At 34.4% G+C, this 26,567-nt stretch overlaps 1 long non-coding RNA gene across 3 annotated transcripts; it reads right to left on the bottom strand.

The window, feature by feature from the left end:
* Positions 1 to 1,827: 1,827 nt before the first annotated feature.
* Positions 1,828 to 26,567, bottom strand: LOC149221290 (uncharacterized). 3 transcript variants are annotated; one of them, XR_016249364.1, is made up of 9 exons: positions 26,412 to 26,567; positions 11,868 to 11,907; positions 11,551 to 11,712; positions 11,423 to 11,469; positions 11,157 to 11,234; positions 10,857 to 11,026; positions 10,617 to 10,663; positions 2,331 to 2,371; positions 1,828 to 2,087 (listed from the first exon to the last, which is right to left on the bottom strand). It is a non-coding gene; the product is annotated as an uncharacterized LOC149221290 (long non-coding RNA). The 3 variants fall into 3 exon arrangements; XR_016249363.1 differs by lacking the exon at positions 10,617 to 10,663; XR_016249365.1 differs by lacking the exon at positions 10,617 to 10,663 and having other exon boundaries at positions 11,588 to 11,712.

The following is a 26,567-nucleotide window of genomic DNA, read 5'->3' as shown; positions in this document are numbered from 1 at the left end:
GGAGGCTCCTGTTTCGAATCTCTCCATAAATCCCCCCAAACTAATCTCATCGAAAATTGGGTCTTTTGGAGCAGAATTCTTTGCGACATCAAGCTGGACATTGAATCCTTGCAACATGTAAAACCAATACGCTTTCAAATATTTTTAAAAACCCCTGTCGAGGAGTCTTCATTAGTTTCAATGCATGTTATAGACATGGTGATGCAACTAAAGCAAACCATCATGCAAAATATTAGATACCATGTAAATATGCAACATTTGATCTATGGGGGTAGAACAATGCAGCATAAGCAGTTCTTGATGGATTACAACATCTTAAAAGCCTCCTCCATACCCCTCAACCTGCAACTAAGAGGTGGAGCTGCGACCTCTAGTAAAATTAAAGATGTTGGAGGAGGCCCTTAGAGCAGTACATCTAAAGGCACATAATAAGAACATAAACACTCAAATGGAGAACTCCCCTACAAGAACATACTACAGGGAAGAAACGCAGCTACAATACCCTCATATCAAACATGTAATTCCCCCATTCCTTACATAGTTGAGCAACTGAACTATATTCCAATACTGAATATAGACACTCCAGAAACATATGAGCATTGTACTACATTTGAATCGCAGGCGATTATATGTCGATTCAATTATTTCTAGCCAAAACCAGCAGAGCTCTTTCAATGGATTTTCATAAACTGGACAGTACATTGTGAAATACACCTCTGCTCGAAAGGGTTCTTCATTGTGAAATACAAATCAGAAGCAAGAGAAATAATTCTTCAGGAAGAACCATAGTTCTAGGGATCAACAGGTCTCTTCATTACCCCTTGGTTTCCATAATTTGATGCAAATACCATGGTCGTAACCAAAATCTCGGTGTGGGTTAGACTGCCCAATATCCCTCTACATTTATGGGACAATCAATTCCTAGCAGGTATTGGGAACATCATATGGTGATACATCAAAATATATACCCAAAGATTGGAGGAAATAATATTCATGTTCACACAAATACGTGTGGAAGTATATATCAACAAAGGCTTACAGGATCATAGATAATTGATTCACAACCAACGGAATTGGACACAACTCTTAGATTATGGGAACATAGCTTTTAGATGCAGAATCTATAGGCAAATAAGACACCTTCAAAATATGTGTCCTGAAGCCAAGAAAGACACCTGAAGAAGAAAGAAGACTATGAAACAACCCAAAATATGGAAATTCCCCCCACCTGAGTCTGATGAGGATAAGGATAAAGTAGAGGAAGAACCCACACCGAATGAGAAAAACCAAACACCAAATGAACTAGAAACACAGGAGAAAACCTCACAAGATCCATTTGGTTATAGAGCAATTTGGTTAAGCCAAACAAGATACCAGAGGTAAAGGATACGAGTGGAAATAAATGTCTACATACATAATACAACTCAGATTCAGACAAGGACACTGCAAGACCAAAAGGGGGAAATCAACTTGCTCTTGTCTCTTCCATGCCATCACAAGGGGAATGGCGCAAGGTTGAGAAAAATAAATGGAGAAAATACTAACATTTCTCTTCATCTATATTTTAGTTGGTTTTTGTATGAACTTATGATTGTCAGTCATTGACTTGATGATGCAATTCTCTTAAGCATCTGCAACATGTAATTTTGTTTTCATTAATAAAATTATTATTTTTCCTTGGTATATATATATATATATATATATATATAGAGAGAGAGAGAGAGAGAGAGAGAGAGAGAGAGAGAGAGTTTCTTCTATGCTGCAAACTAAAATGAATAAGTTCCATATAACACCACTGTTCATAAAAATTATATATAAACCATTTGGTTGTGGAAAGACCACCTGAGACAGAATAATTATGTAATCCTCCAACCACACAAAAAACTAATGTAAAGAAAACTTCTTTGTGCCTACAGTGCACTCGTAAATTTCAACATTCTCCCATAAATCAACAAAGGAGAAGTTAGTATATTAATAACTTCTCCAACCCTAATAACGTGACTGCAAAATATAATTCTTAGGGCTCTGCATGGCGATAGAGTAAAACCCTCATCAAACATCGTAGGAGCTGAACCATACATTGTACTCTGCAATAAATAAGTTGATTGAAACCCTTGTATAATCATTAAGTAAATTTAGAAGAACCTGGAAAGCAGAGCAAAAGAAAGAGCGTAGTTTTGGGGCCATGTAAGGGTTCCATAAACTGAATTATGACATAAAGGATAATTACAAACTCTACCTAAAAAACAAAGAGGGAACTAATTAATAGTGTTCAATTAACCACAAAGAAAGTCGGTAGTTAACTATTATGGCATGGTGGGTTTTCTCACCTAAAAGGGGTGGTCGAATTCTAGTGCCAAGCAGAACCATCCTGCAAGTGGAACATAAACCCTTATCATTATCACCAAAGAATAGTAAAAAAAAATGCAATAACAATTTAAGACAATAATAAAGTCATTTCCAGACATGGAGGTAGAGGTTGATAGGGCTATCTTCACCGTAATTGACCCATACAAACAATAACCTACCAAACATAGAGACACTACATTAAGAAAAAATTACTCCAACAAATAAGCTTGAACCGAACAATAATGTAACAAAAATGGATACCTGTCTCATATAGTAACAAAACACTAGTGTCACTGGAATAAGTTGTAGATGGTGTTTCAATGGATAAGCAACAAAATGTGCAAAAAAACCTATAGACTGAGGTAGGAGTAGTTACACTGACTACCCTCACCTAATCTACATTGTCGTATCAAGCAGTCAAAAAGCAACGACGACAGACGGGTCCAAATGTCACAAGGATCAAGATCCATAAGTGATGTCTTAGTAGGGCTCGTGAAGCATCAAAATGTGACAAAGCTTTTATAAAAGGAGATATATATATATATATATATATATATATATATATATATATATATATATATATATATATATATATATATATATATATATATATACATAAAGCAAGGGTCAGGCAAGACATAATCCCTAAATATTATTGTGATGACAAATAATGTTAAATATACTGATAGTTAATAAAAACATATGCTTTATGAAAAATAAAACATGGTCTTATTAAACTATAGCCCTTGTTGCTAGATCATACATCACATGAAATTCCAAATAATATGATAAGTCATTATAGTAATTTAGTTGGATGGTGATTAGCATTAAAATGATTATTTTTTAGTCTGTGTCTATGCATGTTACAGAAAATTATATTGTCAGATATATATTTTTTAAGCTACCTAGATCTTGTATTAACTGGATGGAAAATTACATCATCAGTTTCTACCATTGTCTCCAATATGGGAGGCTAGACTAGTGGCGGAATTAAAAAAAAAATTGACACCAAATATTTTGACCCTAGTAAACTTGTAATTATTTAATTATTGTAGTTAAAAACCATTTGGTGCTATGTGCCATGTGGAGGTTGAATAGTTAGTGGAAGAACCATGTTTTGTTTAATTTTATTTTATTGATACATAAATACTTCATATAGTTAGCCATAAAAATCACATTGGAAGTAATGCTAAGAAAAGTTTCACATTCTAAATAGTTGAAAATAGTTACAGGGAAGGTTGTTGGCTACCCAAACACCTTCCTTCAAAAATAAACACTCTCAATTGGAAGAGGGCACCAAGAGGGTAAGAGAGGAACCTGAGGAAACGTTGAAGGAGAGACAAACTACAAAGTTAAACCTCTAATAGGATGTTGTGGAGGAATGCAGTACGTTGCCAACATAATGCATTCTTGAGCTAGTTGGCTAGCGGAATTAGAACTCAAGTGTGTTTGCTCAGTTTTAAATACCATAGACTAAATTTGGTTGGCATCAAAAGGTTTTTGGGTTGGACCTATGTAGACCACCATTTTGAAACTATTCTGCATGTGAAGCTAGCTCGGTTAGAGATCCAGTGGTATTACTGGTTCTCATAGGTTGGGTGGAGCATCCTTTCCCCTATGATTTTATGGCTAGCTCAAAAAAGCAGAGAAAGGGAACATATAAGTACTAAGAAACTTGTTATTCTTTTGGTCAATGTTTTCTTTCAAACTAGAACTCTTATTTATACTATGTAGCTTTTTCTAATTATAAAGAAAGAAAAGAGAAAGAAGGTTTAACAATAGAAAGGCCAGTGTGTCATTTTATTGTGAATTTCCAGTTAGTTCCTCAGCCAAGCTGAGACTGTCAACAACCTAGGATGAATATCTAACTTGCAAGAATACATTTCAAATAAACAAGTTATGAGGTAACACACATACAGAAAAATTATAGACCAAGTAGAAGTATTGTTAATTGTGTATGTTTTAACAAATAAAAATATTTTAAACTATATCCCTGAGGGTAGGAAAATAAATCCATATACATATATAACAAAAGTTATAACAAAAATTTTCGTATAAATAGATATTCTTAGAAATGACTATGAACTATTTAACGATAGGTTATTCCATGGAATTCCCATAACACCGAAAGTAAATAACACTACTATATTTAGAAAGATAATGAAGTTCTTCAAAACTGAGTTCGAACACACATTAGGTAGTGAACATAGCCACATTATAATTCTGCACATAATATACAACAAATAAGAAACCTCAAAAGAATAATGACCACTATATATAAGAACTAACAATATTAGCTATCATGTGCACAATGGAGAGCATAGAGAGGTATAATTCAAGAGAAATTCTTTTAAAGAATGAATATGGAATGTGAAACCTTATTGTAGGGGAAAAATCCTTTAATATAACTAAATAAAATTCCCATGAACACCAAAAATCTCATCAGAAAGGTGTGAGCTAAAGATATAAAAATTATTGGTCCTCTATGAATCTAAAACAACCGATAAATAGCAAAATCTAATTGTTGCAAAAAATGAAAATAGAAACATAATAGTATATTATTGTAACCCAAACCAAAATGTGAAGAGCGGTAGAAAGATGACTTAATTACAAACTAATACCTAACATTTTAGTTTAAAAACCTAGTAGTATGGCATTGATTAATAATAAGAGAGATAGACATTATAGAACCCCCACTTGGTGACAATTGAAAATGAAAGGGGGTGAAACCCCTATAAACATAAATTCAAAAGAGTTTAATTATGCAACCATATAATACTACCTAAGCTCGACAAGCTAACAACACCTAGAGAGAACGAGAGAGAAAAGTTGTTAAAAACCTAGGAAATGACACTGAATCCATAAACTAGCTACAGAAGGCCACAACCAAGAGTTTTCACTTGTAAGAGAACAAGAATGAGAAGCTTTTAGAGAAAACTCTTTTAAACTCCTACTTAAAATAAATAACAAGTGCATGTATCTACAGGTGAAGGGTTTACCTAAAGTAGTGTTCTTCTCCCTTGGCTAATTCCATTATGGCCCTATAACATAATAATTAGAATTTTCCACAGAGAACATGATATAGAACTGAGTGAAATCAAAATGAACAGGGAATACAACTCTTACCTGTTGTAAGACTTAGCCACTAGTAAATTTCAATCAAAAGTAATTTGAGCCACACAATCCTCTAGGAAAAATATTTGTGCGCAACCTTGACAGTGATTTCAAATATACACTACAGCCAAACCCAGGAATAGTAGTGAAAGTAAACAATAATAGACAAATTGATAGACAAAACCCTTGCACATAAAAAAAACCATGCAAGAAATAAGTAATGCTTTTACTTAAGTAAATGTGTTTCTCAGTGATAGCTAGAGCTATTTCAAGCATTTGCATTGGCATAGGTTCACAGAAGGTGATGCAAAACTATTATTAGCACAAGGAGTACAAATGAGATGCACACGACGCTGAGGCACGAAGGTGGTTACTCCCTAACCATTCCCCCCTCGACACATCATTGATGCAAACAATAACGAGTGTTTATCATCGATCAACCTTTCCCCTCATCTCAAGGTCTCTAATTCAAAAGTGAGATAAAACTAATAGAGCTTCACAAGAGTTCAAAATTCGAGTTTACAAAAAACAACGACATAGTAATAATGTAACCCAAACTATGTGCATTTGCATAATAAAGTTGAAGGATTAAATATAACGAATGAAACATATTCTTTTCATTGCCATTGCACATTATAATTATAGTTTGATAAGGATTTTATGAATGCGATAATTAGAACTAAGGTTCACATAACCTTTATTTGAATTCAACTTCTAACCAAACCAAAGTTAATACGAAGAAAAGTTATAAATGAAATGATCTATTGCATATTAATTTACAGCCAGTAAAAAGTAACTATATAAAACAAGAAAAACATGTTGTTGATGCTGATATATGTTACAAGAGGTATGAGAGCCACAATAACTACACTATGCCCTAAACAAGGTAACCAAGATAGTGACAAAACTGTGATTTTTGTTCAACAAAAATGAGAAGAGGTAGTGGCAGGATGAATACATCACCTACTAGACCACCTACAAGGCCCAATTCAATACCCTTTCTGGGACCCAAACCAGAGATGTGGGTCCAATTAGGAGATGAATCTCAGACCACGAATACAATGCTGATGGGAACATTATAACAATTAATAACATAGATGGCTAAATTAAAAGATGCCAACAAACAATTAAAGTGAGACCACGAAAGAATAATTAGAAGTTTAACAAGTAGCACTACTACATAAGGGGGGTTTTAAGACAATATTTGAGACAATTTTAGGGTAAATTGTCTTAACTTGAGACAAAAAAACACTTGTGTATTGTCTTAAATATTGTCTTTAAGCAGGTGTCTCAAAAATTATTGTCTTAAAGATTATTATCTCAAGAAATTGTCTCTATAAAGACAATATATAACACAAGAATTATTGTCTCTTAGGAGACAATTTCATTTTTGTCTCTCTAGAGACAACACTCGGATTAGATACAATATGTCTTTAATACTAGCTATTGTCTCTTTGGAGACAATAAATATTTTATTTAAAGATCACTTTTGTCTCTCTAGAGACAATATAAAACAATGAATCCAGAAATATCTCACCATTGAAATAAATCGACATAAAAAACATTTAATTAAAAATAAACTACAAAATCATTGATTAATTCACGTTAACACACAGTGGAATCGAACCACCAAACTCCTACTTGTAATGCAATCCTCTTCCATTGAGCTAGCACAATTTAAAGAATTACATGAAGAGTTATAGCAATCCTGAAAACTAAATTTATAGTAGTTGTGTAAGTGTGTAAGTGGATCTTTAGAATCAGGATAAAAAAAGAACATTCAACAAATATTAAGTTACTAGCATTTTCACCAAAAGGTGCAAAGCCACGTTGATAGTGTTTCAGGGTTTTTTGACCCTTCGAATGTATATGCAGTCTTAGAAATGAAAATGGTGCTAAAGGACAGGTGGGCCCAATAATAAAATCATCAATGGTTTGAGAGACCCCTATTCCAATTTTGAAAACCTGAAGTGGAGGAAAGAAACACCAAAAATAATACAAGGTGTATATGTTGTATAACGAAAGTAGATTGCTTTTTTAATAGTGATTTGTGGCCTATTATGTCCTAATAACAAGTGGTTGCTAGTAATAGACTATCAACAAATCTAGACTAATAATAGGTGATTGTTTGTAATAGACTATCAATAATAGGTGGTTGATTATAATATATGGTTGTGTGAAAGAGGATCTTAATCATCTCCTTAAAAACAATTTAAAAATTAAGAATAAATAAATAACATAGACAAATAAAAACATGAAATATATTTTACTATAACAAAGTAAAATGTTACAACCACTAAAATCCAAATTAAAAAACATTAAAAAATGCTTCATATAACTAACCCAAGTACCGACTTGTGACAACTTTGAAAAGGACATTATGTTGTTGTAGCAAGCTAGAAACATGCTAAGTGATATGTTATTTTCATGTTTTTTGAACATAAGGCACTCAATCTAACAAGAATTATGTGAAACAACTTCAAAGTTCTTATAAAGTGGTTATAGAGTATAATATATAAATCGTGAAGGTCATGGAAAAAATTAAGCTATATATAATATTTCACAAACAAATGGTTAAACATATAGTTGCTAACTATTGCTATTAGCTTGGAAATTGAAACATGTATCTTAGGAGGTATGATGGTCCAATCAATGTACTTAGTGTCTTGTTCTTAGAGCCAAAGAGAAAAAAATGTAAGTGTGGTTTCCTCCTCCTTGCTTTACTATATTTCCTAAGCCATCCTAATTGGTGCTTAACTAGCAATTGCACCAAATGTTGCAATGGAAATTCCGTAAGGAAATAGCATATAACATTAATTAATGCTTCTTTGACAATTTTTGAAAGACAGAAAAATATCAAGAAAATGCAAGGACCATGCTACAATGAAATTTTACAGTTTGCTGCCTCCGAGTAGGACCAAGCTCTAATCCTCAAACTCTATTGGAAAAGTTCAGTGACATAGAGTTTCTCCCCTATCATTTTCATGGGGACTAATTTGTTCAAAGTCCTTCAGTATCCTCGTGAGTTAACATGCATCATATTGGTGTTAGAGGCAAATAAATTGAACTTGATACAACTAAATTAAATTTGAACTTCTTCTTGTAACATGGTTTTAATAAAAGTCCCGCATTAGGCAACAAACTCTATAAGGAGGGTCTCCTCTTAGTGTCTGGCAAGCTGCATTCCTTGGAGACAGATGAGGACACTTCAACTGAAACTTGGTTATCCATATGATTTCTTTGTTAGTATCTTCTCCTATGTATACGTCACTTAGTTTGTAGAGCAGATGTATCGATATGATCAATCAAAATTTTCTGTTATTTGAGTCAATTTTCCTGATATGGGTTGGAATAGCCACAATATTTTTGCAAGTATGATAAGTTGACAATTAGCATGAGGATTCAGGTACATAAGGCTGAAAAAAGGAAAAATATTTTTGCTCTAGTGTTGTTGCATATGAAGAATGCATTTTTGTTTCGAGATCAACAATAAAAATGAATTTTTTTTACATGGAAAAAAGAAAAAATAATATATGGGTGTTGGAGAACAAAAGAAAAATAAAGAGATTGTGCAAAAAGTTCAAGCAAATAGAATGCTAAAAATTTGCAATCCTAAGGAAAGATATCAAATACAGAAGGGTGAAAATGTGGATGGACCAACAACAACAAATTACATGGAAAAAAAAAAAGAATATATGGGTGTTGGAGAACAAAAGAAAAATAAAGAGATTGTGCAAAAAATTCAAGCAAATAGAATGCTAAAAGTTTCCAATCTTAAGGAAAGATATCAAATACAAAAGGGAGAAAATGTGGATGGACACACAAAAACAAAAAGACATCTTAGATTGAGGGATTGTAAGAAATTTGCATTAGGTGAAATTTCAGAAACATATGATCATTGACGGTAGAAGAATAAGATCATTTTGGAGATTAATTTTCTTTTGACAGGCTACACTTTTTTTTTAATATTTGAAAAACATCAAAGCCAAATAAAATCTTACCAAGAAACATGACCCATATCTTATATATGAACAAGGGTTTTTGGTAACTAGTTGGATTTGAGGGAAATAGTATTATATGTTCTAACAGGCCCACGAAAGCATGCAAGAATACAAATTATAAAAAATATGCACAAGAATGCGTGCAAAAAAAGAAAGACAAAAGCATGCAAGAATACAAATTATAAAAATATGCACAAAAAGGCACGAGTCCAAGCAAAAAAGACACGATATTTTACAACCATCAAACTGAAATAGGCATATAAAAGAGCCATCTAAAAGAGTACCTAAGGTTCCATATTTTATCTGAAACACAACACGATATTCTACCCACCTTTCCATCTTCAGTTATTTGAGAGAGAAATAGCCATTTGGGATGTTCTGAATCTTTCTAGAAGAGAATATCTTCAAATTGATTAGTGCCGAAGAAATGGTAAAACACTTCATGATCAATATTGATATTTGTTTCTGTCCCAATGTCTAGACTTTCTCCTTCTTTGTCAGGGAATAACATAAGTAACTAAGTAGCTGTGATAAAGTAAATAAGTCAATCAAAGAAAGTAAATAAGAAATTGTTATAAAGTACATAACCAACACTATATTCCGAAGAATAGTACAGACTTGGGTGCTAAATAATGACTGTAAAAGAAACCTTTGTTGTCATGCTTCCAAGTAATGGCTGGAAATTTCACCTATTTTCCAATTGCAAAATTTGAAAATAATTCTATATAATCAATAATTAATGGTTCAAAAAACTTATAACCACATGATATACATAAGCTGGGTTAAAGAAAAATATAATCAAAAATAGTCCTTATATACCATTTCTCTCTACTAGAAGATAAATGATAAATCATTTTCTGTGTTGATTGTTAATTACATATTGAAGTTGAGAAATTTTTGCCACCAATAATAAAAACTTGGTTTTAAAAAATAAATTTTGTGGTTTGCAGCCTAACATTATATGAGACTCGTATTGTAACTTATTAGATGTTATCTGTCTACTATAACTTTCATCGGTACCACCTTTGGATGTCTTATTCAAAAGATACTTTGATGGTTGAGGCTTTACCAATGCCTACTCATGGAGTGAATGACATGATGTTTAACAAGAGGTCAAAAAGCTTACGCATGAAAGAGAATCAGGTTCTGTACTTTTTTCTTCCACCATGATAACCTTGATGTTCACCCAGTCACTCCCACTGGTACTTAAGGCAATAGCCAAAAAAGACAAAATCATGCAAGAATACAAATTATAAAAGATATGCACAAGAATGCATGAGTGCAAGAAAAAAAGACACGATATTGTACAACCATAAAATTGAAATAGCCATCTAAAAGAGTACCTAAGATGCCATATTTTATTTGAAACACAACACAAGATATTCTACCAACCTTTCCATCTTCAGTTATTTGAGAGGGACAAGAGAAATAGCCACTTGGGATGTTCTGAATTGTTCCAGTAGAGAATATCTTCAGATTGACTAGTGCCCAAGAAATGGTAAAACACTTGATGATCAATAATGATATTTGTTTATGTCCCTGAATCTAGCCTTTATCCTTCACTGTCAAGGAAAAGCATATGTAACTAAGCAACTATGATAAAGTAATTAAGTCAATCGAAGAAAGTAAATAAGGAATTGTTGTAAAGTACATAAGCAACACTATATTCCGACAAGAGGTCAAAAAACTTACCCATGAAAGAGAATGGCTTCTGTACTTTTATATGCCACCCTGATAACCTTGATGTTCACCCAATCACTACGACTGGTACTTAAGGCAACAACCAAAAAATACAAAAGCATGCAAGAATACAAATTATAAAAAATATGCACAAGAATGCACGAACGTAAGCAAAAACAGACACGATATTGTAAAACCATAAAATTGAAATAACCATCTAAAAGAGTACCTAAGATGCCATATTTCATCTGAAACAAAACATAATATATTCTACCAACCTTTCCATCTTCAAGTATTTGAGAGAGAAATAACCACTTGGGATGTTCTGAAAATTGAAATAGCCATCTAAATGAGTACCTAAGATGCCATATTTTATCTGAAACACAACACAAGATATTATACCAACCTTTCCATCTTCAGTTATTTGAGAGAGAAATAGCCACCTGGGATGTTCTGAATCTTCCAGTAGAGAATATCTTCAGATTGATTAGTGCCCAAGAAATGATAAAACCCTTGATGATCAATATTGATATTTGCTTATGTCCCTACATCTAGCCTTTTTCCTTCTCTATCAGGGAAAACCATAAGTAACTAAGCACTTGTGATAAAGTAATTAAGTCAATCGAAGAAAGTAAATAAGAAACTACTATAAAGTACATAACCAACACTATATTCTGAAGAATAGTACAGACTTGCATGTTGAATAACAACTGTAAAAGAAACCTTTGTTGTCATGAGTCCAAGTGATGGCTGAAAATTTCGCCTGTTTGCCAATTGAAAAATTTGAAAACAGTTATATCTAATCAATAACTAATGGTTCAAAAAAAATTATAACCAAATTTGGAAACAATGCTATATAATCAATAATTAAGGTTCAAAAAAGTTATAACCAAATTTGAAAACAATTCTATATAATCAATAATTAATGGTTCAAAAAACTTATAACCAGCAGTTGTGATAAAATAAATAATTCAATTGAAGAAATTAAATAGGAAACTGCTATAAATTACATAACTAATACTATATTCTGAATAATAGTATAGATTTGGGCACTGAATAACGATTGTAAAAGAAACCTTTGTTGTTATGAGTCCAAGTGATGGCTGAAAATTTGACCTGTTTGCCAATTGCAAAATTTGAAAACGGTTCTATATAATCAATAATTAATGGTTCAAAGAACTTATAACCAAATTTGAAAAGAATTCTATATAATTAATAATTAATGGTTCAAAAGACTTATAACCACATGATATACAGAAACTGGATTAGAGAAACATATAATCAAAAAATAGTCCTTATATCCCATTTCTCTCTACTAGAAGATAAATGCCAAATCATTTTCTATCGGTTGTTAATTACGATATTGATGTTGAGAAATTTTTTCCACCAATAATTAAAACTTGGTTTTAAAAAATAAATTTTGTGGCTAGTCGCCTAACATTATCTGAGACTCGTATTGTAACTTATTAGATGTTATCTGTCTACTAGAACTTTCATCGGTATCACCTTGGATGTCTTATTCAAAAAATACTTTGCTGGTTGAGTCTTTACCCATGCCTACTCGTGGAATGAATGAGATGATGTTTAATAAGAGGTCAAATCTTACCCGTGAAAGAGAATCAGGTTCTGTACTTTTATCTGCAACCCTGATAACCTTGATGTTCGCCCAATCACTGCCACTGGTAGTTAAGGCCACAGCCAAGAATTCTGCACTTTCACTCACTTCAGAAATTCTTAATGCTATCGTTCCATCTTCACTCAGATTGTGGTGGAAATAGGAAGCTTTCACGAAGGATTGCAGGAAGAAAATGGGACGGCATTAAGAAATTCAGTTGAATTTGGAGGAGATGAATGTGATGGCTGGCTCGTTGCATATTTCCGTAATTCAAACTCACAAGATGACACTTACTCTGACTAGTGTACCGGAGCCCCTGACATTGGCATTTTTGGCCCCTTTAGCAATCACATTAACTATTCCTCGGAATCCTGCTCATCTGACGATGATTTACAAATATTTGTTACACATTCATTCATCAAAGAGTGTCATTCTACAAGCAGTTTAATGCCATTGCCTTTGAGCAGAAATCTTAGATCGAAAATTCTTCCTATGAGTACATCAAATAGTATTGGCTTGCTTAAGCTTGTTGCAGGTCAAAGCTTCCCTACTGAAAACATGGTAATGAATGAGAATTGTGATGTGATTTCTGAGCACTACCCGAGCTATGAGCAGCGATGGCCAGAAAGGGGAACAATGGAGGGGATCGAAAGAAATTGGCAGAAGAGAAAGATGGTTGATCAAGATATAAATCGGGAGTTCCATTGTCTTAGAAAAATATTGTCCACAGGGGAAAGATTAGGAGGCATCATTGCTGGAGAAATGGCCGTCAACAATTCTCCAACTGAGCAACCTTTATATGTTGGCAGCAGTGAGCCAAATTCAAATGGGAGCGCGTTGAGAACAGTTGGCCCAGCGCGTAATGTTAAACCAAAGCCCAGTGCTCGAAGGGGTTCGACAACTAATCCTCAAAGCTTCTATGCATGGGTAATTCTTTGGATCGTAATTCTGGAAATATTTTGGAATCTATTTTGATTTAATAGTTTATCAAATTCCAAGATCAAATTAAATTTCTTTTTTTTCAGGGAGAAGAAAATAAATTTCTTTCATTGGAATAAAATAAGATACATTTTCAGATTTAAAGTCAAAATGAGCTTCTCATGTATGGATGTTTGCTGCAACTTTGAGACTACTAAGCTTCTGAAGGGCTATAATAGCAAAACAAAGACTTTTCCCCTTTTCTAAAATAGAGATTTCTTCAAGTGCGATTTGGAAGGTTTAGACTCTTTAAAAAACAGAGATTTCTTCTGAAGTTCTGCAACAGAAAAACAGAGACATTTTCCTCCTTAAGTATTCGGGGTTTCTTAAGGTGCGATCTGTTCAGTTTCAAGATTGGATTTGTTGAGAGAAAGGCGAGAGTAAAGAGAAGGGGAGCAGAGACTTCTAGGAGGAATCTGATTTAGAAATTCTTAATGCTATTGTTCCATCTTCACTCAGATTGTTGGCTTCTAGCAAGACCTAAATTTCTGCTTCCAGGTTTTCCTGAATATAATAATTTAAGAAAACAGAAAGCAAATGAGATGTAATCTCCTCCCAACATGAAAAGAAAGTGCAAGAAGAAAGAACCAAAGGAAAATTTCCTATAAAGTATTAACAAACAAATAGAAATATGCTCAGGTTACAAATCAAATTTTCACAAAAGATTTTTTTATATTCAGAAAGAAGTTGACTATGTTCACTCAAACTATAGCTTTACAAAATATCCCTATAAATCTTTTCTCTTAATAGTATACCTGGACATACAAGACACTTTGACCTTGGAGCCGAATGTTGGAGAAATAGAAGTACTTATCACTGCATTTGAATGGACGATCATATCTAGGATGGTCAAAAAGAGTTGTGATGCACTCTCTCAGTTTCCCTCTTATCTCACAAGTGCGTACTATGTAGTAGGGATTCAGTTAACGAAACTTGTTTCTCAACAAAATCCTTGACCTCCTTTGTATCAGGGTCTTCTAGCCTCCAGAAGAAAAATGGACATGTATTAAAACCTAAAATAAAACAACACGATTTCGAATTATATTGCTTTCTTCAAATGGGAAACATGAATTCATGGAAATTTCTAATATTCCATATGGATAAGCTGCAGTGGTTTACCAACAGGGAATTTTTTTACAGTCTGTTAGGTTGTGTTCTATTGATGAGTCAAACTGTTGAGGCACTTATCATGATGATGAGTCAGGTCAAACTCTCATTGAAAGGAGAGCTAGCTCTGTTCCCTCTCCCAACAATGGAGTTTACCACCCAACAAACTACCCAGAAGATTCCATAAAGCAAAAAAAAACATAGATTCATGGGCCACTGTTAAAATAAGAAGTCACAATATCTAAAATGAAGTGATAAGCCTTTCCCATTCTCACCATTCTCACCACTTTAGATTGGCATGAGTTTGAGTGATGAGGATGGTTTCTGTCAAATAGTAAACAGATAAGAATTTTCTAAAATTAAACTCAAATGAAGCTTACTGTCTATAAGGATCATGTACAACCACCCCGTGATACTTGTCTACTATAGACTCATCTCTCCTCACTTCTGGATAATCCAAGAGCTCTTCAACTGGAAACGAACCCATATTAAATTCAAGAGCTTGGCACAACCTAACTGAATGGTTAATAAATAAGGGCAAACTACTCTTTGTATTCAGACTGATGCCCTTCCAAATGAACCTGCATTGTGTACAGAGATATGTAGTTAATAATTAGGAATATGTTAATAAAACCCAATTTACTTCCCAAAGCGATAAGAAAATAAGGGAAAACTCACTTCAAAAATTCTTAGTGCTACCATTCCATCTTCACTAAGATTGTGGTGGAAATAGGAAGCTTTCACGAAGGATTGCAGGAAGAAAATGAGACGGAATTAAGAAATTCAGTTGAATTTGGAGGAGATGAATGCAATGGCTGGCTGGTTGCAGATTTTCCTAATTCGAACTCACAAGATGCCACTTACTCTGAGTACTGTATTGGAGCCCCTAACATTGTCATTTTCGGCCCCTTTAGCAATCACATTAACTATTCCTCGGAATCCTGCTCATCTGACGATGATTTACAAATATTTGTTGCACATTCATTCATCAAAGAATGTCATTCTACAAGCAGTTTAATGCCATTGCCTTTGAGCAGAAATCTTAGATCAGAAAGTCTTCCTATGAGTACATCAAATAGTACTAGCTTGCTTAAGCTTGTTGCAGGTCAAAGATTCCCTACTGAAAACATGGTAATGAATGAGAATTGCGATGTGATTTCCGAGCACTACCCGAGCTATGAGCAGCGATGGCCAGAAAGGGGAACAATGGAGGGGATCAAAAGAAATTGGCAAAAGACAAAGACGGTTGATCAAGATATAAATCAGGAGTTCCATTGTCTTAGAAAAATATTGAAGACAGGGGAAAGATCACGAGGCATCATTGTTGGAGAAATGGTCGTCAACAATTCTCCAACTGAGTGACCTTTATATGTTGGCAGTAGTGAGCCAAATTCAGATGGGAGCACATTGAGAATAGTTGTCCCAACGCGTAATGTTAAACCAAAGCCCAACAACCTTCACTCCACTCCATGGTCGTCTACCTTCACTCTGCAATGCAAGCCATGGCAGTCTACCTTCAGGGTTCGCTGGTTCTTGAAAAAGATACGCAAGCCATGGCCGTCTACCTTCACTCTGCAACGCAAGCCATGGTCGTCTACCTTCAGGGTTCGCTCGTTCTTGAAAAAGATGAAGTTTAGACTGTTATTTTTTCAGTTATAACTAAATTTTTTATTAACGGTAGCAAACATTTTAATCGTCTAACATCAAATCAAACGCATCATAGTTTGACACGTACAATGAGAGGGAGTAGATTTCAGAGGGGAATGCCTTACGACATAACTAAACTATAAATGGTTTTTGGTCCTTTTTATTGGTTCTTGGTCAAGCCAACTGAACATAGACAAGAGTGAGTTGCTCTTTGGATTTCTCCTCATTCATCACATCATTTTGGTTTATTTTGATACATGCAAAAAACACCATTATGAAACTTCAAGTCATTCACTTTTTCAATCTCCACTTAGTCTTCTATACAATATGAATCGTAGTTCGGGGCTAAAATCAATCCTATATATATCTAGATATTTTCAATTTTTTCGATTCGCCCCTTGTTTAAAATAGAGTGGAGCGACCGAGTCTCTTATATACGTGAAAATAAAATTCCCTTTCAAATGAGAGGTCAATATTGAGTGCTCACTTGAGTTGGTGAGTTACATTTTTCAATTAATTAAAATAAATTCATTTTATTTCTTCGGAACCAATGACTCTAGCTAGGGCTCATCCTACATAGAATTGGCATGTGCTGGGACACAATAAAATATCTGGAACTTGCAGGTCAAAAGAAATATTTGACTGTTTTTCTCATCATTATAGGTCTCACTCTATCCACAGTATTTCTCTCAGATGGAGCTCATTAGTTCATCATGGAGTCACTGAATTTATCTATGTTTGGAATTATCAGAATTGAAATTGTTTGATGTGCATCTTTTGCTGAAAATCTATCCTCTTCTCCCATCATACACTTAAGTAGGATCCCAAAAGGATTCCTCCAATGCAATTAGCACCCAATGCACAATACCCAACAACCTTAAGCTTCAACGATCACCTATGTGATTTGTCCATCCCTCGAGGGAAAAGACCTATGGTAAGAAAACGAGATATGTCCTGGTATCATGGGGACTAGTGATATCAAATCATATTGGGGCTCTTGAAATTGATCCAAAGACCTAGGAATTGTTATAGTGGAAAGTGGCAATTGCCAGTGAGAATAGGACTAGTAAAATGTGTAGATGAAACCATGTAATAGTCTTGACTCCATACCAAGGAAAGAGTATAATAACTTGGTAGGACGTTAAAAACAATGTGCAAACTGCACAATTCACAAGTCAAGCATGGACCCAAGGATAACTACACAATTCACAAGTCAAGCACGGACCCAAGGATAACTGCACAATTCACAAGTCAAGCACGGACCCAAGGATAAACATGAAACTAAAATCTCTTTAAATTAGTCCCAAAATTACTAGAATCAATGCAAGCGTTTAAAATCTATTAATGCAACTGCAATTTTAACTTCACTAGGAACATCCAACCATATGAAACAACACAAAATTGGTTGATCATATAACTACACTCCATGAAATAAAATTCCAATATTAAAGATTTGAATTCTTTCAGACAGCTTGAGAGATTCCATGTCAATGTAATATACAAAAGCTGGACCAAACTCATGGAACTCTAGGTTTTGAAGGTAAACCCTAGCCTCCTTTGAAATCAATGGCCAGAATAACCCAATAGCCAATTGTTAACTACCCAACATATATCCCTGTGGTAAGAAGTGGAAAGCATTCATACATCAGAAATGGTAAAAATATATTCGTGGACTTTAATCTACATTTCATGAACAAACCTATCTCAATACATGTTAAACAGGGGACTATAATACAAAATAACAAAAGAAAAGGTTCTCGACATATTGCAAATTAGGATTCAAATATCTAATGGAGCACCCTTTAAGATCACAAGGAAACATGAAAATAAGTCAACTCTCTTGTGCAATGCAATTTACTGCTGACTGGTCTAGATGAACTCAGATATGATGGTGTTCATCCTTTTAATAAATGCATGTCCTTGCACCACAACTTTGTACACTTCTAGCAATGAGATAGCTGGATGGAAAATGTTCTCAAGGATTCAAAACTGAGATTGAAGTTGGATTAAGTTTGCACCACACTTGTTGCAGCTTTCCCATGCAATCTAGGTGGAGTGCTAGTTGTAGGGCTAATAGGTCCACGGCTAATGCGATTTAAGGATAGTGGATAGAAATTAGGCACATTTGAACAAAATGCATAACAATTGAATTCACAGAAGTTGCTTTTGCATGTTGCATTGCATTTCCATTGGATTCCAATCCAGTGTTGTGAGCTCTACACCAAAAGATAGTGCCATGGACAGGCTTAGTCTACTTGGACTACTCATCCCTTTTGCCATATTTCCTACTAACTTTTTCAGGCTTCCTGAAGCTAAACGTATAGAAGATGCTTGAGGAGAAGCATTAAAAGTTCAAAAGGATTATGTTCTAAACAAAGGATGTACATAAATTAGCAGGATTTTGTAACATTTAAACTCCATTTATATGATCTTGATTCAAGACATCTGCTCAAAAGTGGCCAAACAATAAGTAGCTGATCTAAAAAAGACATATATATGACACACGCTTGGAAATTTCTGTGTCAATAGTTTTCTAAATCACTAAATAGGAGTTTAACCTCCAACAATTGTTTTTTCTCTATGGGATTTTTAGATACATTTGTAAATGTTTACTTATATTGAGAAGGTAGAACTGCATGTGGGCTACCTGACTGATGTTGGCCACTATACCATGCATGTAAATTGACTCCAAGAGATATACCAAGATTAATATTTGGGGGGCCACCACCCAACGTTAATGTTGGAGAGGCAACTGACAATGTCCTAGAATTGGATGATGTTGATGAACCTGGTTGTATTTGTTGCTATTTGTACTGCTGCTAACACAAATGAGGATTACTAAAATATGTTTCTTGGGAATTTAGCCCTTGCATTTGTTGTTTTTGATGGAGTCCCGCTACTTGATGATTAGATTGAGGTAAAAACTTGGATTTTTGTATTGCTTGCTACTGGAGATATGTACTATGGGTAAAAAGGAATTGTTGTGGATTGAAATGAGCTTGGTTATGATATGGTTGGCTCTTTAATCCAACTAGCTATCCAGATACCGTTAAGGAGACTGACTATTGTGCTTGTTTCTGGTATTTTTGAAATGTAGATTTTCTTGGTGAGCTTTGAGATACATGCAAAGGCCCCAAAACAGATGGTGTGCTCCTACTGCCCACTCGAGATGACTTTTTGTTGGAGATAGGAGCTATAGATTTCTGTTGTGAGATGGGTCCTTTGCTCCCAGTTGCAATCCTTAATGTTAGTGTGCTCACAGACTTCGAAACTGGAGGTGACCAACTATTAAAGTGGGCACAGAATTTGTTGGAGGCAACTTTGGAGCCATGATAGAGCAACAATTAATCTGTTGATTAACTAGTGGTTGTCTAGAACTCTTTGAAACAAATGAAGCTTGAGATGGGGCAACTAGACTTGCCCCTATACTAGGGTTTTCCTTTTGATTTCCTCCTTGCTGGAAAAAAAAAATATTGTAGCAAGAGCAGTTTGAGGTAGAGCACTTGCAGTTGTGGGCATAGTTGTTGGCGTTCTAGGAGTTATTTTCCACTGATGAGATTTTTGTCCTCGCTTTAGATTTTGGCCTATAAAATGTGGATATGGTTGACAAAGGTCATATTATTTATCTTAGAGGGAAAGGGTCATCCTGAATGGTATAATTCATGGTCTTAAAGGAAAGGTTTCATCCTGGAAGGTCTTAATCATTGTCTTAGAGAAAACGGTTGGTTATGAAAGCTCTTAATACAATTATTTAAAAATTTAAAAAATAACTATTCAAATTTTTCATGTGAAATTAGAATGTCTGCTCTTGTCATTTATATATATATAACTAATAGATATTTCATGTTTCTCGATTCCCAAATATTTGACCTCTCAAGGTGCAAAATACACCCTATAAATCTATAAGCATATGAATCTTGTATTGTAGCTGTATAAGCACATCCAATGGACAAAATTTATTTTCTCTAAATAATCTGTGTTAAACACATTTATCAAACATTGGGAAACATATTTATTAAACATTCAGATTATGTTTTACATAGAGGGAAAAAGTTTCAATCCCCAAAGATTCTCCGAGCCCTAAAAATAGATTGCAACCATTATACTAATTTAACTAAATTAAAAAATTACATCTCATAAACAAATTAAACCCTTTTTTTGTGAACTATAAAAGTAAACCCTTTTGTTGTGAAACTGAGGCCACTTTTGACAATTATATTTAGATAAATCAAGTTACCTTTTCTTGGAAATTTGTTTTCTCCGTAATATCCAGGAAAGACTTAATATCTCCTTGATGGACGAGGGCTAGTTTATCATCGTAACCCTTGAGGCAATCCAAGAATACCTGGTTGTTTTCTTTCTCTATTTCTCTCTCCATCGATGAAACTTCATATCCATGAGGTGCTTATAAGCATGTGCAGGCATAAAGAGTGGTTTTCATGCCAGGGAAGCCACTGATCCTAACAAGAGAAGGCAAGCCATGCTTCCTTTTTTGGGACTGACATGTGATGGCAATGTGTTGAGCCTTATGAAACGAAGGGTAGAAAACATAAGCAACGCCTCCATGCTCCTTCAAATTAAAACTCATTGAATTTCTTTCATGAACTTACTCTTCCCAAGCCTTGAATAGTATATCACATGAAGCAAGAACAACTGTAGTCTCTTGACCAACAGTGAACCTGCAACAACATATCTATACATTAGCACCATAAGGGCTATGGATCCCTCAAAATTTAGAATCATGTGCTGAACATTTTGCACATTTTTGTGGATCAGGAAATAGGGAGGACATTACCATATTCAAGCATAATAAAATAATACCTCCATTACCTGAGATGAAGATAAAACATGAAACAATGAAAAAACATTGTATCATATTACAAATACAAACTAGGCTTCTAGATAGGATAATTGAGGTGTCTAATACCCTCAATCCACTTAGCATGCCAAAAACTATAGATAAAAAACTTTTATATCCAACTTTTATATTTCTTTTTACGATTGAAGAATGAATATATGAAAAAAAATCTTCTTTATAATAATTATTTCAATCATGTCAAGGCCACACATGATGTTTGTATTAGCAACAAGGGATTGATTAGACTCTCCCATTTTATAATTTATAATGTTTCATTAATATAACTATCTCTATCTCTTTTTATTAAATAGTACCAATGTTAGAAAGTTCAACTCAACAAACTACTCAATGAAGTCAGAGTGTTGACAAAATCTTGATTAAAACTTGGGGGACCTTTTTTCATTCTTGGCATTTAAATTTGATTGGGAGGAGTTTTTTCCATCCACTCATGATTTAGACTGCCTAGTAAAAATAAACTAGGTGTTACTTGCTAGTTACTTCTTAACATCATCATCAAATTAAGAATTTTTTTATCCTTATAAGATAGCACCTTGACATAGTTTCCAACTTTATTATTTAATTAATATTCTATATTTGATGTGAAGTTTGGCCATGAATGATCTATCATCAACTTGTATATTTCCTTGTATAAATGAAAAATATGTAAAACAAAATCTTCTTTATAACATTTCATGTGATTTTCTTTCTTATTTCCTAACATTTCTTCAATTCCTTGCTATTTCCTATGCATGTGTACCCCATTTTTTTGCCCACAGTTGGCCCAACCACTCTTGTTTCTATCAATTGATTTCCTACCATTTACAGCTTCTTTTCTTTGGAAAAAGTACTTTTATGTCCATTTCTTTATCCAATGCAGGCTATAAAGTTATAGAGGGTAAGCAAAGATAGAAAAATGTTAAAAATGAACGTATTAGACATGGAATTTTACAATCAACAAACCTTAAAAGACCACCCATAGTACTTCATTAACCATAAAATTAATTTGACTAGAAATTATAAAAACTTTAATTGGTCGCAATAGATATAAAATTTCACAATTATTTAAAATTACAAAGATTTTGGCACTGGATCACTCCAGCAAATTCAAAACAAAGTCTTTCATCAATGATAAAGAAAAAAAAACTCTATCGTATAGGATCTCGCAACAAATTTAAAGGAAAATTTTAAATAACCAAACAAATAAAATAACCTGAATTTGTAGAAGCAGAACCATTCAACCCAAAATCCTGTTTAAAATCTGCCTTATTTTCCATCAGCACTCGCTCTGCCTTAGCGCCTGTGAAATGAAGTGTTGTTCCAAACAATAAGCATCATCCAATTAAGAAATAAGCCCCAATATGATCTACAATCCTCCTTTAAAATAAAAAACCGAGACACGCAAACATAAATTCTTCCACAACATTGACTAACAGTGCTACTTGACAGAAATTCAAAGCTCCAACCTCGCAACACACCCCACATCACTTGTTTTGGCTTTGAAAATGAATGAAGGCTCCATAGATATGCCACAATGAAATGTCAATATGTATTCAAATGGCAATGGCATCTGAGACTATTCTACCTGTGAGACTACTGCAAATCGATTCCAAACACCAAAACTCCATAAAACTGAGTTGGTAATAAGGCTTGCATTTATTTTGCTACAATGTCTAACTTTCAAATTTTTAATAGAACTGAAGGTTTTATTAAGTGAATAACCCTGACAAACATATGCTTTTTCCCATTTTTATCAATTTCCCAAACTTGAGCTGATACAATCCGAAAAGAATCACAATTACAACCCATTTCAATGAAGCCTCGTAGTATTCGAATGAATGGAATCCATTCAGAGAAAAAGAAGAAAAAACAGATTCCATACCGGTGAAATTCGCTCCGACACTTGGAAAACATGAGTGTTACAGGCTCTAGCATCGATCAGATCTCTTGTTAGAAACACATTGACAGCCAACCCTGTTTGGCTTCATAACCTTGATCAACACCATAACATTGATAAGTCCAATCATCATATGGTGTTGTCATAATTGGCATGCAGATGCAGAAAAGACTTTCTGAGAGAGTTGTCTTAGCATTCCAGGAATCCCACTATTGTGATCTCTTCCTTGGTCCAGAATACAATGTAGTGACATGGATTTGAAAGGTGATTATAGTAGATTTTAGGTAAAAGCATTGCAGAAGGATGGAGTCCACAACATGGGCATTGGATATATATTTCATGAATTCCCTCACGAAAGAGTTTGGAATCTGTGAATATCCAAATCATCCTACCTGTTAATAAAATTTCCATGAACATTGGTGGATTGCCCATGCAATTATCAGAATCTGTTACTGTTTCACTCGATTCTCAAGATCTGCAACAACAATTTTGAACAACCATCATGTATTGACGTCCTTGCCAATCCTTGAACACACCCATTTCTAAATACAGTGCTCTGTTAAACCTAAACCATTATTCCCAACACTGTGCTAAACCTAAATCATTATTCCACTCAATGTTGCAAAGTTTTGTATCCTAATCTATGATTATAATGTTCCTGAATTTTCAGCTACATATGGTTTTTTTAATGTTAGGGTACTTCATTGACCAACCACACACATGCTAAATAGTGTGTGGAGAGTCCCACCCCTGCACTGAAGGTAAGCTTGGAATAAAATGGCAGGAAAGTCGGTGAATAAAGAATGTTGAATGCGTCTCTCCATAAGAATATTATCATGCATTGCGCCTGGACTGGGTTCCACTTGTCCAATTTAACCTGATTCCATTTATCAGAGAAAAATTCAACACAGAAGGAATCAAACAGCTCTGCATTGCTTCCAATTTACCATCAAAACTTTATTCGTGTTAACATGAGAAATTCAGGAAAATTTTGAAAGATAAAAAGTTGTTGGAACTCTATACTATTTTAAAAATGAGGTGCAAGAATATCTGTGAGAAAGGAGGAGAACATATTGTTTCTATGACACTTTCCAAGAGGTCAACAAATAGGATGGCAGAAATACTGAAATGGCTTATGTTTTAGTATTTCTGCCATCTTGTTTGTTGACCTCTTGGAAGGTGTCATAGAGGCTATCCCACAGTCCTATTTTCATTGAAATCACAACAACCAATAGCAAGTTGCATTATGAAAAGTTTGAACAACTTTCTTGTGCATTTTTTATTCCCCCTCTTTTTTTTCCATCCATTGTAATTCTAACATTCTTGTAAAGACCTCATACACTGACTATTCTCGACAAATATCCTGCCAAGCTACAATGAATATTTTCATTCATTGTCTTTGAGAAGAAGAACATCATCTTTTACATATTTGGATTTTTTTATGGATACTTGTTTCCCCAACATAACATGCTCTCCTGCTATTGAATGGCAAGGGCGACTAACCAAGGATTTCTCATGTTGCAGAACCTTTCTCCTTTTCGTCCTAGATATATCTTGTGATTTTCCACCTAGATCATCATCCTCATCATAAAAGGAATTTAAGGCAATTTATTTGTTTATCTATTGATGGTTGTTTTCCTAATCGTGTCAATTCTTCTACTTCTAACGGGTATGGGCACCTACCCCTAGACTTCTCACACTGGTAATCTAATTTTCTCATCGGTACCAATCTTACACTAGTGTTTCTAGCTGTAGGATCCTCATCATTATCTGAACTTGAAACTGTCTTGAACCTTATATGTTTGTGACCAGAGGAGGTAGTTTCCTTGTTGCTAGAAAAAAATGAAGCCAATCGTTCAGATATGATCTTGGACTGCATTGCAGATGCTTGTTTCCTTCTTTCAAGATCGATTTTCTTCTCTGTTTCAGCTTCCACCTGACGATTAAGGTCCTTTTCAACTTTCTTAGTGTGCCAAAGAAAACCAATGTGCATCCTTAAACGTTCGATGCGTATGCATAACTGGGGAGGAAAAGAAACATATTCTTTCTTGGCCACAAAAGACAAGAATTCCTCTACCCGTATATCTTTCTCCTGCCAATTGTCTAAGAAATCAGAGAGATAGGATATAATCTGTTCTGTTGTTATTTTGAAAGTTGTCACTATATCTTCCAGGGGTGAAAAGTAATGCCCAATCAAGGGATGTCGTATCAAAGGCCCTAATCCTAGCCTTTGAAAGTCCTCCACTCCTTCATGTCTACAAATCTCAGTAGGTAAAATTACATGTGTGGCTTATAAATTAGGTGTATAAACAATAACATAGTTTGAACCAGAAAGCATACATAACTAGAAAACTTCTCATTGTTTTTATTGTGGTTTGGGAAAGTTTAAGGTTCAATCCTAACATCATGCTTATTAGGTACCCACGTTCCAACTCTGCCTTGCGAGATTCACACTGGTTTTCCAGAAATTTTGATATCATCGCAATTTATCTTGTTTCGCTCATTATAGTTTTAATGACGCTCAGAACTCTCTAAAGAACCCCCAACAAATCATTTAACAAAACCATCTCAAAGTGGGGTGAATGATAAAATCCCATTAATCCTGTAGTGAATGATAAAAGCCCATTAATCCTGTTTTGCAGGTCTAGAAGAAAGAAATTTTGCTCATATGGGTGTTGGCCCATTTGATTTATAAGATGACAAAATGTCATATCCTTCATGTCTCTGGAAGGAAATATCCCAAAAACCTACATCTAATATATATATGCCCTCATCCCAACTTTCCTTGTAAGCTATTTAACAAAATAATCATTTCCAAGAGTGAATGAATGCATTGAGCTCAACAACAGAGGCTTGGGGATATTTGGTATTCTCAAAGTGCAAGACCAGGTCCAGTATCCCAAAGCCCTTCCTCCTTCCAACCAAACATTATTTAAAATTCCACAATCATAAGCAGATTTTCTATGGATTGATTGAGGTCACCTAAACTACCATCAATCAATAAAAACCCGAATCTACATTGAAATATCCACCATGATCCAAATAAAAAAAATAACCAAAAAGAATGAGACAGATGGGTTTTATAAACAACCAAAAAAACGAGACAGATGGGTTTTGTAAACAACCAAAAAAAATGAGACAGATGGGTTTTGTGGGCAGATTGAGTACATCTTATTGATGATCTTCTACTTGGATTCCTCATTCCTCCAGTTGTTGGTCTCCATGGCATTCTCCAGCTATGGCGTTCTCTAGCTATGTTAACCGAAGAGAAATGAGTGTTGTGCAGAGGATTTGGGACGAGGGTGTGTGGTTTTTATCAATATA

The sequence above is a fragment of the Pinus tabuliformis genome, chromosome Q (genome assembly GCF_031772625.1).
Source record: "Pinus tabuliformis cultivar Carrire ecotype Pingquan chromosome Q, CPIR1, whole genome shotgun sequence".
NCBI lineage: Eukaryota > Viridiplantae > Streptophyta > Pinopsida > Pinales > Pinaceae > Pinus > Pinus tabuliformis.
This window is presented reverse-complemented; position numbering and strand designations above follow the sequence as displayed.